Source organism: Microcaecilia unicolor, chromosome 13 (assembly GCF_901765095.1).
Source record: "Microcaecilia unicolor chromosome 13, aMicUni1.1, whole genome shotgun sequence".
NCBI lineage: Eukaryota > Metazoa > Chordata > Amphibia > Gymnophiona > Siphonopidae > Microcaecilia > Microcaecilia unicolor.
The window spans coordinates 77,595,895-77,609,869 of NC_044043.1; the positions used below are offsets into that span (position 1 = coordinate 77,595,895).

General features: G+C 45.3%; 1 protein-coding gene across 1 annotated transcript in view; it reads left to right on the top strand.

Moving 5' to 3' along the window:
- Nucleotides 1-7,642: 7,642 nt before the first annotated feature.
- ARHGEF16 (Rho guanine nucleotide exchange factor 16) overlaps nt 7,643-13,975 on the top strand; it is a 102,003-nt gene continuing 95,670 nt past the window's right edge. The window contains 1 exon segment of the mRNA XM_030222588.1: nt 7,643-7,828. The gene's annotated coding sequence lies outside the window, so the exon portion shown is untranslated.

Below are 13,975 nucleotides of genomic sequence, written 5' to 3' on the forward strand. Positions count from 1 at the left end.
CTGCCCCCAGACTGCCCTAGTGCTGTTTCAGTGACACTGCCCAGTTAAGTGCCACTGAATATCCCTTCCTGACCTGCTCGGTGTGATTTAGCCAAGCAGTAGCGTCTCTTGCCCAGTTAAAATGAGTAACAAGATTTTGGAACCCCAAAGAGTAGCAAGATTCCATGCTACTAGGAATTTATTCAAACATTTTTAAACCCTGCTATGCCAATTCCTTTTTTTTTTTTTTACTATATCCTCCAGCAATGAGTTCCACAGCTTAACTATTCATTGAGTGAAAAAATATTTTCTCCTATTTGCTTTAAATGTACTGCTTTGTAACTTCATGGCATGTTCCCTAGTCTTTGTACTTTTTGAAAGAGTAAACAGTTGATTCCACTTCACTCAGGATTTTCTAGACCTCTGTAATATCTCCCCTACCTGTTTCTTCTCCAAGCTGAAGAGGCCCAACCTCTTTAGCCTTTCTCATATAAGAATCCTTCCATCATCTAATATGTGTTAAGGACAAAAAAAAAAAAGCATGATTTTGCCACTTACATAAATTAGAGAGCAAAGCTCCTTAATTATTCCCTTCTACCCCTCTTAGGAAGGTAAATTTAATTTATTTATGAAAAAGACTTATAAACCGCCTTCCCAGTCCAGAGAACTTGAGCTATGTATTGAGGTAACAGTCAATGTAAAACAACATCCACATAAAACCACAATTAAAAACAAAACAAAAAAACATTTCAAATACATCAAACAAACCATTACACAAACTGACTAATTCAGACCACACTGAATCACCAAACCATTTTGGAATAACCAGATCCTTAAAGTTCTGAAACTAAATAATTCATCTCCAGTCATTAATCTCCTGGTAAGTTTTTCCACAGTCACAGAAAGCTTCCTCCCTTGTAACAACCTTTCATACTTGCCTCACTGTAGCAATCTGCAGTGTCTCTACCTTGATCACAAGGCCCTTGAAGAGTTTGGAAATCTGATGACAGGATCTAGAATTGTACCCAAGCTCTAATGGAAAACTATGGGGCAAGCTCATTAATGATGATGCTGATAACCATGTTGGCAGATCAAAAATCACATGGGCAGCCACACTTGGATCAGGGCTGGCTCAAAGAATAATGGCACCCTAAGTAGCACTGCTTCCATCCCCAGCATCTCCCACATGTCTAGCGTCTCTCCCCACCCCCTGGTCCAATCTCTTTTCCTCCCTTTTCCACTGCAGTCCTGTACACTTTACGTTGGTGGCCGGCATTGGCAGTAGCAGAAAGAACAGGCGGACCGCCCTTGCGTCTTCTCTCTGCTGCATCCCACCTCCTCTGAAGCAATTTCCTGTGGCTGGGACACGGCAAAGGGAAGCCGCAGGGGTGGACTGAAAGCCACCTGTTGGTGATGCTGCTACTGCTGCTGCCACTGACAGCAACCAAGGTAAAGCGTACAGGTGCACGGTGGAAATGGGAGAGACTGGACCAGAGGAGTGGAAAGAGAAGGGGAGAGACGCTGGACTGAGTGAGTGAAGGAAAGATGCTGGTTTGCAGGGAGAGGGGAAGAGAAGACTTAACCTTTAGATCATCTGAGGCACTGGCAGTGACATCACAGGTGGGGGATTTTGGCATCCTGAACCAGTGCCTCACCTGGTCCAACGGTTAAGCCAGCCCTGCTTTGGATTACTTGTACCCTGTGCAACAGTCTCCCCGAGACCCCTGTACAGGCTATTGCCACAGTGTCAATGAAGTACCACAAATGCCTGACCAAATGTTCAAAAAGATTTAAAATCTACAAAAGGGTATAATCTTCAGATGTACCACAGTGTGATCCATATTATAAAAGAAACTAGAACTTCAATCAAAATACCAACCTACATCTCTCATTTCTTTGGCCACCAATGTTGTTCTCCAGTCCAGTTTTAAACTCTGGGGATCGACTTGCCCCACCTGTAAAACTGTTTTACTGTATTGAAATCCAAACCATTCAGCGCTAACCAGACTAAAATAGTTGTTAAACTCTGAGTCAACACAGAAAAGTTCATTTGTAGGATCTTTACCTTGAGGCAATTGGGCAGAAAGGCAAACCAGGAGCAAAGATCAATAGATAAACCTGGTACAGGACAGGTCTTTTTTTTAATCTGATCTAGTTGCTACAGTTCCTTCCTTACTTCCTTATTTAGCATTTCTATATAGCGCTACAAGGCATACGCAGCGCTGCACAAACATAGAAGAAGACAGTCCCTGCTCAAAGAGCTTACAATCAAATAGACAAGAAATAAAGTAAGCAAATCAAATCAATTAATGTGAACGGGAAGGAAGAGAGGAGGGTAGGTGGAGGCGAGTGGTTACAAGTGGTTACGAGTCAAAAGCAATGTTAAAGAGGTGGGCTTTCAGTCTAGATTTAAAGGTGGCCAAGGATGGGGCAAGACGTAGGGGCTCAGGAAGTTTATTCCAGGCGTAGGGTGCAGCGAGACAGAAGGCGCGAAGTCTGGAGTTGGCAGTAGTGGAGAAGGGAACAGATAAGAAGGATTTATCCATGGAGCGGAGCACGGGAAGGGGTGTAGGGAAGGACGAGTGTGGAGAGATACTGGGGAGCAGCAGAATGAGTACATTTATAGGTTAGTAGAAGAAGTTTGAACAGGACGCGAAAACGGATAGGGAGCCAGTGAAGGGTCTTGAGGAGAGGGGTAGTATGAGTAAAGCGACCCTGGCGGAAGACGAGACGGGCAGCAGAGTTTTGGACCGACTGGAGAGGAGAGAGGTGACTAAGTGGGAGGCCAGCAAGAAGCAGATTGCAGTAGTTTAAACGAGAGGTGACAAGGGTGTGGATGAGGGTTTTGGTAGATCCGATTATGTATCCGATATATGTACCAAAAAGTTATACTAAGCTAAGGCAGCATATATCCAGTGAAGTAACTGCTGAAGTAATCTGACTTGTGTACAATATTCTCGTCATTAAAGCCTTAAATGATTATACTTTTACATTTGAGGAGTATGTAATCAATGACTTTGAACTGAACTGAGTATAAATTTTATACGATTTTTGGAGGTTTTTTAGACCAATAATTATACTGTGAAATGTGCTGTGGGAAATTTTATCCCCAGACATGGGGTGCATTTAATTCCCGTTTGACGGTTAGCCATAGTCAGCTGAGGTCTTTTCCTCCTTTGCTCCTTTTATCTCTAAGTGAAACATTTTTAAAAATTAAAAAAATTTCCAGAAAATGAAATTGAAAAATAGAGTGTACATTCAAGATTGAGGGTAAGCTACTTTGTTCTTTTTCTTGTTTGTTTTGCACGTTTTGAAGTGGTTGTTCCAGTTTTTGTTTCCACCTTTTATGAGGCTGACATACAAATTGTGTCCCTCTAGGTCAAGATCAACAAGTGAACATGGTACAGACAGTCTAGGATGAACAATCGGTGGGTGAAAGACACACTGTAACACCAGTATGGCACACCAAAGTTGAGTTACTGGATGAACGCAGCTGCAATTCAGCAGTTGCCTGCATCAAGGTTATAATTTCAGCTGTGTAACTGCCAACTGAGTCGTTGCTGATTCATCTTGTTGTTTATTCACCTACGAAGTTAAGTTTGTCTTTGTGCAAAGCTGAAATTATACCCCTGATGCAGACAACTGCCGAAGCGTGGCCGCGTCAGGTCTGTGTTCATCTAATAAATCAACTTTGGTGTGCCATACTGGTGTCACAGTCTGTTTTCTCATCCACTGATTGACCATCCTAGACTGTCTCTACTAGGTTCGCCTGTTGCTCTTTACCTTGAGGGACACCATTTATATGTCAGCCTCATACAAACAAAAAACACACAACAATTTCAAACCGAGCCAATATAATACAGACCCTAACAGTCAAATATCTTAAATAGCAGTGGTGAAAGACAAGACTACTCCCTAATTCATCTTCTTGGCTGTGAAACTTCACCAATACTGTAGAAACCGGATCAGATTAAACAAGGAAAAAAAAAAGGTAAGCCTTTTCTGGAGATGGGAAGGCGGTAGAACTAGAGGGCACGATACGAGATTAAAGGGGGGCAGACTCAAGAAAAATGTCAGGAAGTATTTTTTCACGGAGAGAGTGGTGGATGCTTGGAATGCTCTCCCACAGGAGGTGGTGGAGAGGAAAACGGTAACGGAATTCAAACATGTGTGGGATAAACATAAAGGAATCCTGTTCCGAGGGAATGGATCCTCAGAAGCTTAGCTGAGATTAGGTGGCAGAGCCGGTGGTGGGAGGCGGGGCTGGTGGTTGGGAGGCGAAGGTATTGCTGGGCAGACTTATACGTGGTTGGGAGGCAGGGATAGAGCTGGGCAGACTTATACGGTCTGTGCCCTGAAAATGACAGATACAAATCAAGGTAAGGTATACACAAAAAGTAGCACATATGAGTTTATCTTGTTGGGTTGACTGGATGGACCATGCAGGTCTTTTTCTGTCGTCATCTACTATGTTACATTTCAGCAAATTTAGTAGCCTAGTGGTTAGTGCAGTGAACTTTGATCCTGGGGAACTGAGTTCGATTCCCACTGCAGCTCCTTGTGACTCTGGGCAAGTCACTTAACCCTCCATTGCCCCAGGTACAAAATAAGTACCTGTATATATGTAAACTGCTTTGAATGTAGTTGCAAAACACCACAGAAAGGCGGTATATCGAGTCCCATTTCCTTTTCCGTGATGCAAATCCAGAACTGCCAAATTCCCCAGGAGAAATTTTGGCCAGCCCTGGTTTTGAACTTACATCCCAAAGCAGTGAGGCAGGGCTATCGAGAGGGGGGGAACAATTCCTCAGACCCAGCCTCCAAGGGGGGCTCGGCGCTGGGGTCTGTCTCTCTTTTGCTTTGTCAGGACCCGGATGATTGCATTAATGCAATAACCCAGTCCCGATACACAGGACCAGGAGAGAGACAGACCCCAGCACTGGGTGCCCCCCCTTAAAGGCCAGAGAGGAATAGGTGCACTGATGCAGGAAGGTAGGGGGCAGGGGGGCAGGGGCAGTGGCAGGCCTGAGCGAGCGAGAGGTAGCGGTGGCGGCAGCTGCGTCCCGAGCGGGGAGGGGCGGCAGCTGCAGCGGCCCTGCCCTGGGCCCGGCTCTGTTTCTCGGTGGCCCTGCAGTGAGGTATTTGTCATCTATTTTACGCACTGAAATCAGTGGTGTAGACCCCATACATTAGGGGCCATAATGCACCTGGAGAGGGTTGTCAGAAATCCAGAACCAGTGGCGTAGCCACAGGTGGGCTCGGGTGGGCCAGGGCCCACCCACTTAGGGCTCAGGCCCACCCAACAGTAGCACATATTTAGTGGTAGCTGGTGGGGATCCCAAGCTCTGCCAGCTGAAGGCTTCCCCCTGATGGTAACGAAAACACTACTTTCCACAATACCGGTACCTGCACATGGTAGAAAGAAGCATTTTCCCGCCAGCTGAGATTTTATTTTGGTGGTGGGGGTGAGGGAGAACACTTGGTACCTACCTAGTTCTTGCCTAGGCCCACCCAAAATCTGTTTTCTGGCTACGCCCCTGTCCAGAACTGACTTAAATATCTTTACTGCAATGCATAAAGTGAAGCTCTGCAAATTCAATTTTTGTAATCTGAGAAAACTGCTATGAAAGTTGCTGTCAGGCCTCCTCCGTCTTTCTCAAAAAAAAAAAAAGAAAGATCATATTCCCTATTGAATCCTCTCCGTTCACCTTATACGCTATCTGATTTTTGTGCGCTCACTGGATGATGGTCATGACCTGATGGGAAGGGCAGGGCCGGTCTTAGGCAGAGGCGACCAAGGCGGCCGCATAGGGCCCTGCGCCTAAGGGGGCCCCGCTCTGCCTCCGCTCCGACCTCCGCTCGCCTCGGACGACCGTCCGCATCATTTATGATGATCCCGCGGCTCGGCCACTCCACTTCTGGGGAGGGGAGGTTCCATGATAGCATTGTGCTTATTATTTCAATCAGTTTTTTTTGTACAAGTTTAGCTTCATTTGTCTTTATTTGAAAATTCATAAATAAAAACAATTTCTAAAAATGGAATAATCTTATCAATGGGGTGGAGCTAGGGTGGGGGCGGAGCTAGGGCGGGGCTAGGATGGGGCCCCACCAAATTGGTCTGCACAGGGCCCCGCACTTGCTAAGACCGGCCCTGGGGAAGGGGCTTCCAAGTCCATTAATAACGCCAATCCCTCCTCAGGAATGAAGGGGGTGGGGGGTGGGTGGGAATGTGGTAAGAACGATTGTATTTACTCTGACAGCCAACTGAATTTGCATTAAATATTTCCAGGCTGAAGAAGAGAGATGTGGTAGCCATGTTTGTCCACTTTTAAATAATCAACAGAAATAGAATAAAATAAAACAGAGAAAAGAAAATAAGATGATACGTTTTTTTTTTTTAATTGGACTAACGTAATACATTCGATTAGCTATCGAAGGTAGCCTGAAAACATCATAACAAATAATAATAATGTTACTGTTGCTTTACAATTCTAAAGCTTCCAGGCAATTCATTTTAATAAAAAGGCATACAATCAATCCATCCAGATGGATCCTCAGGAGCTTAGTCAAGATCGGGAGGCGGGGCTGGTGGTTGGGAGGTGGGGATAGTGCTGGGCAGACTTGTACGGTCTGTGCCAGAGCCGGTGGATGGGAGGCGGGGCTGGTGGTTGGGAGGCGGGGATAGTGCTGGGCAGACTTATACGGTCTGTGCCAGAGCCGGTGGTTGGGAGGCGGGGCTGGTGGTTGGGAGGCGGGGATAGTGCTGGGCAGACTTATACGGTCTGTGCCGGGGCTGATGGTTGGGAGGCGGGGATAGTGCTGGGCAGACTTATACGGTCTGTGCCCTGAAGAGCACAGGTACAAATCAAAGTAGGGTATACACAAAAAAGCAGCAAATATGAGTTATCTTGTTGGGCAGACTGGATGGACCGTGCAGGTCTTTTTCTGCCGTCATCTACTATGTTACTATTAAAACGTACTTTCTTAATTTAAGAGTGATTGAATATTATGAGGCTCATTTTCAAAGCACTTAGCCTCCCAAAGTTCCATAGAAACCTATGGAACTTAGCCTCCCAAAGTGCTTTGAAAATATGCCTCTTTGTCACCCGACAGGACTTAATAAGGATCTGGGTTTTCTAACCCATTATAAAGTTGTATTTCTCTGTTTATCACCCTCCTCTCACCTACCAACACCCATTCTGTTAGAATATTAATGAAATGCTTTGATGTCCCCATGCATACCCCCACCCTCCCACTCTGTCAGACTGTCAAAGTAATGCTTTGATGTTTCTCTTATATATACTATCCGCTACCACATTTGCTTATTTCCGATCTGACGAAGAAGGGCAACCTTGGAAAGCTAATCAATAAGTGTATTAAGTTATGTCCAATAAAAAAGGTATCATCTTATTTTCTTTTCCATGTTTTATTTTGTTTGATTTCTATTGATATTTAAAAAAAAAAAACCTCCACAGTACAGGGGAGAGAGAAGCACCAGCCCCAGGCCAGGTTTTTTGTTGTTTTTTCTTTTCTTTTCCTTTTGATTCAGGCTCAGCAGCCCTCTCTCTTCTCCGGCAAGCTGTTGGCTACAGACATTTCTGCATGATATACACACCTTGGTGATGTCAACAGAGCCGAGGGACTAACCCAGGGCAGGCACAGGAAGTGGGATGGGTAACTTCAGCCGGGCTTCGTTCTTTCGTCCCATGCGCTAAACACTTTCGGATTCGGAAGAAGCCGCAGCAGTTCCGTGCAAAGATTACTTACTACTGGAGCCCGGATTTGCCTTTTCTAGCAAGGAGGGGGGAAGCAAAGTTTGGCAGATCACTGCATGGGACGTAGGAAACAGGTAGGAAAATTCCGTAGGAGCGATCTGATGTGAATGAAATACTAATAATGTTGATTTCATATCAGGGGTTGGAGGAAGCCCAGTGCTTTGCAACGTACGGATACAGTTGTTGGTTCAAAACTGAACAGGTTCGTTTTTCTCTAGGGTTGGGGAAGTGGATTAAAAGAGACATGATATGCCTTGCAAACTCTTCAGGCGAGCGATTTGGTAGCCGTAGAGCCCGGGTGAAGGGGTCCTTTTGGTTTTTTTTTTTCCTCGAGTGTTGGGCATGACCCCGCCCCCCTTACCTGCAGGGCAGAAAGATCTTAGCACCTTCCAGGGCGGGGAGGAGGTTGTGTACAGGGAGAGTTAGAAAGAAAGGCTGTGTTTTTAGCAGTGAAACTGGTTTCTCATTAACCCGATGGACGTGGATTCCTCTGCGTTTTGCCTGTAGACGACCTTTCAGTTTAGCTTGTTAGAAAAAAAACTTTAATCGTCACTTTCTTGTGTTTCCGGCTTTCATTTTTGTTCTTATTGTGTGTGTTGTTTTTTTTTAATTGGAATTTCAGGATTTTAAGACACACACACAAAAAAAAATCACTATAACAAAGGTCACACAACCTCATAAATAGTAATAACACATACCAAAATTACTAAAGAAAATACTTATTTTAGCCCACGTCCAGAGGGACAGGTGCACTCCAGGAAATAAATTAGAAAACCTCTAAATCTAACTAGATCTCTATCATTGATTTAAGGACTAAACCCCCACAACCCAGAACAATAACTAATATTAATAATAATAACTTAAGGCTTATTCTCCAAGGCTCAGCATAGTTCAAATTAGTATAACAAAGATTCAAAAACACTAAATATCTTTTTATCTTTACATATTGTTGTTTCAAATGTTGTTTACTATCTTACTTTTAAACTGTATAATTGTACTTCATGCACGGTAGCCTTTTCTACAGATTCTGTAAGCCACATTGAGCCTGCAATTGGTGGGAAAATGTGGGATATGAATGTATTAAATAAATACAATGAAATTATATTTCCTGTCTCCAAGAACATTGGCCAATTGAGTGGGATCAAAAAAGACGACTTCCGCAAATTACTGAAGACTTATCTCTTCGAGAAAATCTACGGCAAGGATCAAAACACATGAAACCCATACAATTTAATAGATACGCACCTACACACTCTCTCTTGAAGTCTCCTCTCCCGCACTCCCGCCAATCCTAAAACCCCACCCACAGATAAAATTATTAGACCTTCATGTCCCCCGATACTGTTATGTCCCCCTTTCAACTCGCCACTGTTATATTTCGCTGTTCTATTCCCGAATGATATCCCGAATTTACTCTGTCTTTTACAATTCTTCCTAACGTAACCTATAAGCGCACTGCAACCAACTGTACTCCCATATACTCCGCTGTTCCATCCCCAAATGATACCCTGTATTTACTTTGTTTTCGATAACTCTTCACAATGTAACTCAGAATTGTACTGCAACCAATTGCACTTCCATCATTCACAATGTATTGTAAGCCACACTGAGCCCGCAAATAGGTGGGAAAATGTGGGATACAAATGCAAATAAATTAAAAAAGAATAAATAAGATGCAGGCCAGCTAAGTGCCGCCATCGGTGCTGAGCCCGGATATACAATGCCGGACCCTTTCCAGTGACCAACTGAATAGCCATTGTTTTGTTGGCAGGCTTAAACCTAACCAGCCAAGTTAATATTCAGCACTGGCTGGTTAATTTTATAGTCGCCAAGTATAGGAATAAACATAGCCGGCGAAGTGCTGAATATTCACGGCTAGCTGGTTATATCATGTGATATAGCCAGTTAGCCACTATGGGCAAGATTCTATATATCACACCTAAAAAATCAGCACCAAAAAAATATGCTTCATAATATTCTATACAAGTGCCTAAATTTAGGGGCGGTTTGTAGAACATGCCTAAATCTAGGCTTAGTTTAGAGAATATGCCCAGCACTAGAGAATGGGACGGGGACCAGTGGTAACTGGGGGGATGGGAACGGGGACAGAGCCCGTGTGGACGGGACGGGGTGGGGGCAGGGACAGATCCCACAGAGACAGGGCGAGGGATGGGGACAGAGCCCGTGAGGACAGGGACAAACTTTGTCCCCGGGTCACTTTCTGCTTTGAAGCCTGTTAATCAGCTGGACTGTTACTTATATTTGATTGATGCAGGTGACAATACTTTTATTTTTTTTGGGAAAAACAAGCAGACATGCTGGCCACAGCTAGCAAAATTTGCATGGGGGATCCTGTACATCCTGCTACCAGCACATCTTCTAAGAAGACATCTTTTATTGCAGGAAGGACTGTGGAAGACAGGAGAGCTAGACTGAATCCTGAGATTGTTGATGACTTATTCATCCACAGATTGAAAAATCATAACAGTGCTACTACATAGGGCAGATTTCTCCCCTCTAGGGCATACAGAACAGGTTGTATTTTGTGGTTTAACAGGGTGGATTAGGATTCCTTAGAGCAGTAGAAGTCAGTTATTGTTGAGGTTGGAAGGGTAGAAGGTGGTGGTGGGAGGGTTTATTATAGTTACTCATGGTTATTATTTTTTTCTGTTTGTAATTTATACACAACAGTTGCACAGCCTATGGTTCCTTTTTATACTTTTAATAAGATTTAAATATAAAATCATAAGTGTTCGAGGCTTCTTCAGATGAGAACAGAGCCCACTGGGGACGGGGTGGGGACAGAACCTGTGGGGACGGAGATGGGACCTGCGGGGATGGGGTGAGGATGAGGACAGAACCCACGGGGACGGGGACAAATTTTTATCCCCGTGTCATTCTCTACCCAGCACCTGTTTTTGGCAGCTATATTTAGTCGTGGCCATTTACGCCGGGGAAAACCTGGTGTAAATGATGATGCCAAAATTATGTATGGAACAGGCATATTATGTAACAGCATAAATTCTAGGAATGGCCATGCCCCCTTTTCTGATCCGCGTCTTAGAATTTATGCGCATCACTTTATGGAATATGCTTAGATGTTTGTGTGCATATATTTTAATTAATACCAATTAGTGTCAATAGTAGCTTGTTAAGTTCAGTTATTGGTGCTGACTGGCTTGTTCTAATTAAGTTGTGTGCTCAAATCCAGAATACGATTGAATTTGCACAAGCAACTCAAGCCGCACTATATAGAATCCAGGGGGTATGTGCTAAGCGCTAATATTTAGAGGAGTTAACCCACTGCCTTGTGCTGAATATTAGTTCTTAGTCATTTAAAAAGTGCTGAATATCGGTCAGATAATCTTTCCCCGCCAGCTGACCAAACATATACATGGGTACTTCAAAAATAAAAGTGGCTCCCAAGTTTTCAAATCTAGGAATTGATTTTTTTTTTTACCTCAGCTGTAAGGAATGAGCCACATCATGGGAGCTCTGAATTTTTGTCCACAAACCGGCTTATTTTCGAAAGAGAAGGACGCCCATCTTTCGACACAAATCGGGAGATGAGCGTCCTTTTCCCAGGGTCGCCCAAATTGGCATAATCGAAAGCCGATTTTGAGCGGCCCCAACTGCTTTCCGTCACGGGGATGACCAAAGTTCCCAGGGGCAGGTCTTGGGCGTGCCTAACACATGGGCGTCCTCGACCCATAATGGAAAAAAAAAGGGTGTCCCTGACGAACCGGACGACTTTACTTGATCCTTTTTTTCTCACGACCAGGCCACAAAAGGTGCTCGAACTGACCAGATGACCACCGGAGGAAATTGGGGATGATCTCCCCTTACTCCCCCAGTGGTCACTAACCCCCTCCCACGCTCAAAACATTTTTTTAAATATTTTTTGCCAGCTTCTATGCCAGCCTCAAATATCATACCCAGCTCCATGACAGCAGAATGCAGGTTCCCTGGGGCAGTTTTAGTGGGTGCAGTGCACTTCAGACAGGTGGACCCAGGCCCATCCCCCCCCCCACCTGTTACTCTTGTGCTGGTAAATGTGAGCCCTCCAAAACTCACCAGAAACCCACTGTACCCACATCTAGGTGCCCCCCTTCACCCATAAGGGCTATGGTAGTGGTGTACAGTTGTGGGGAGTGGGGTTTGGGGGCTCAGCACATGTACCTGGGAGCTTTTTCTGAAGTCCACTGCAGTGCCCCCTAGGGCGCCCGGTTGGTGTCCTGGCATGTGAGGGGGACCAGTGCACTACGAATGCTGGCTCCTCCCACGACAAAAGGGCTTGCATTTGGTCGTTTCTGAGATGGGTGACCTCGGTGTCCGTTATCGCCGAAAATCAGAAACGACCAAGTCTAGGGATGACCATCTCTAAGGACGACCTAAATGTCAAGATTTGGACGTCCCCGACTGTATTATCGTTATGAAAGATGGACGCCCATCTCGTTTTGATAATACGGGTTTCCCCGCCCCTTCGCCGGGACGTCCTGCGAGGACGTCCTCAGGAAAACTTGGGCACCCCTTTAGATTATAACCCTCCACATAACACATCTTTATTTCTAAAGTAAGTTTTTAAAACCAACAAATGTTGTTTCTCAGATGTAAATGTGACATGAAGCGTGACTAGTGTATTTATCACATCATTTGAGCTCTCTAGGAAGTCAGTCAAATCCAAACTTGATTCCGCAAGGGTATCCAAGCCACCTTCTTTCAAATGCAGTACCCGGGAGCTCCGAGGAATATAATAACTCTGAGAAATCATCTACATAAGTACATAAGTAATGCCATACTGGGAAAAGACCAAGGGTCCATCGAGCCCAGCATCCTGTCCACGACAGCGGCCAATCCAGGCCAAGGGCACCTGGCAAGCTTCCCAAACGTACAAACATTCTATTCATGTTATTCCTGGAATTTTGGATTTTTCCAAGTCCGTTTAGTAGCGGTTTATGGACTTGTCCTTTAGGAAACCGTCCAACCCCTTTTTAAACTCTGCTAAGCAACTCACCACTTTCTCCGGCAACGAATTCCAGAGTTTAATTACACGTTGGGTGAAGAAAAATTTTCTCCGATTTGTTTGAGATAGTTTCAACACCTCAAAATTTTAAGAAAATATCTGAAGACAACAATCTAGTCTGCAGAAAATTCAGCTTAATATGTGTTTTAATTTCTGTTTTATTGCTATTCGCTTAGGGGCCCTTTTACTAAACGGTTGCCATGTTGGCAACCCGGAACTACCGCTGGCCCAGCACGTGTGCCGGCGCCCAGCACTAGCAGAAATATTGAAAAAATATTTCCACAGTGGGTTATCCGGCGATAATCAGGCAGCATTGCGTGCTGCCCAGTTAGCAATGGGTGGGGGTAAGTGCTCCCCCCTGAAAAAATGGCCATGTGACAAGTGGCCATTTCAGGGGCTGTGGTAAAAGGGGCCCTGGCATGCGGCAGAAACGATCGCCACCACTAAGCGCAGGGCCCCTTTTATCCAGGAGCGTAGCCAGACCTCAACGGGAGGGGGGGGCGGAGCCCAAAGTGGGGGAGGGCACATTTTGGCCCACCTCCCCGCCGCCGCACGATGGTACCTTGGCTGGTGGGGATCCCCAACCCCCGCCAGCTGAATCGTTTGTCCCGCGTTGGTCTCGCATTGCCTGCCCTGCTCTGTTCACAGTCGTGCCAATTTCATGCTCATTTTAATGAAACTGAGCATGCCCGAAGTATTGCGCATTCTCAGTTTCGCTAAAACGAGCAAGCACAGCGCGACTGAGAAGAGCAGGGTAGGCAATGCGGCGAGACCAGCGTGGGACAAACGCTTCAACTGGTGGGGGTTGGGGACCCCTGCCAGCCATACCAGTGGCCCCAGAGCCAATTTGGGGGGGGGCCAGGCCCCCGCGGCCCCCCTTAGCTACACCACTGCTTTTACCACAGCGTAGTAAAAGGGCCCGGTAGAACTTTGTAGTTGGTGAAATATTATTTTAATCCAAGAATGATATCACCATGATTGTCCTCACTTTATTGGTTTTAACTTTTAATTCCTGGTGCTTTCAGACATTGCTGTTTACATTTTTCATAAAGTGTGTTGGACTTAGCCACTCCCGGCAGTTAGGATCTTGATAGGTATTACTGTGCTGAATGTTATCAGCACCTCCGGGAGAGCCGGGGGGGGGGGGGGATCTTCATCCACGACTCAGGCAGACATCGCATGGACCCATCTAAAACAG